Here is a 978-nt window from a genome sequence, read left to right as displayed (position 1 = left end):
CACACGGGCAGCCTGGCCAGCGGGGAGAGCAGGGAGCCGTCCTGCGTGCTCAGCAGAGGCCGCAGGGCTCAGTCCCTAAGCACCTTCCGCCACAAAGCAAGGGGTTAAACCCAGCCACATCCTTCCCACCGCTCTGCCTGCAAGCCCAAACCAGCCCCCTTTTAACGCCCCCCCCACCCCCGCCCAGCAAGACAAGCCCAGGGACTGCCTGCTGGCAGAGATCAGACAGGGAAAGGGCTGGGATCCAAGTCCTTCCATCCGCCCCGTCGCAAAAGAAGACGCAATTTGGTACAGCACCCAGCGCAGCAGAGGGGAGGCCAGGGGAACAGGTTGCAGCGTGGTCCAGCCTAGTTGGAGCCAAGTGTCCAACTCCCTCCTCCCGACTCCATCTTCAGCAGTGTGCCAGAGCCCAGCCACCCATCTGCGGGTTCCCCGGGGCAGCGGGCAGGGATGGCGAGCAGAGCCCCCAGGCAGGCACCTGCGGCGGCAGGGATGCTCAGCCCTTCGCTGCCAGGGCAGGAGCGTGCAAAGGCGACACCAGCTTCCCACAGGAGCCGGGCCACAAAATTAAAGGCTGCCGCGCCTCTGCAGCTCAGGGACAGCTTGCTTTAATGAAGTCAGTGGCAACACACGCGCACACAAGCGCGCACACACACACGCACGCCCGGCTCGCTCCCTCGCTGCTTCCCACAGGAGCCGGGCCACAAAATTAAAGGCTGCCGCGCCTCTGCAGCTCAGGGACAGCTTGCTTTAATGAAGTCAGTGGCAACACACGCGCACACAAGCGCGCACACACACACGCACGCCCGGCTCGCTCCCTCGCTCCATCCAGTGCATTCTTTTGGCAAGCACGGGAGCTGCCGCAAAGGAAAGTCAGAGGCAAGGGGAGGGTCTGAAGGGAACAAAGGCAATGAAGGAGCCCCCAGCCTGCAAGAAGCCCCCCCACCCCGGCTGCAGAGGGCTTTCCAGCACAGGGGG

At 64.0% G+C, this 978-nt stretch overlaps 1 protein-coding gene across 1 annotated transcript in view; it reads right to left on the bottom strand.

Moving 5' to 3' along the window:
* The window catches only part of CACNA1E (calcium voltage-gated channel subunit alpha1 E), a 122,023-nt gene that overhangs the window by 102,960 nt on the left and 18,085 nt on the right, over window positions 1-978 (bottom strand). The window lies entirely within an intron of this gene.

This window comes from Aptenodytes forsteri, unplaced genomic scaffold (assembly GCF_000699145.1).
Source record: "Aptenodytes forsteri isolate BGI_AS27 unplaced genomic scaffold, ASM69914v1 Scaffold289, whole genome shotgun sequence".
NCBI classification, from domain to species: domain Eukaryota; kingdom Metazoa; phylum Chordata; class Aves; order Sphenisciformes; family Spheniscidae; genus Aptenodytes; species Aptenodytes forsteri.
The sequence above is the reverse complement of the archived record's forward strand: the minus strand, read 5'-3'. Positions and strand labels throughout refer to the sequence as shown.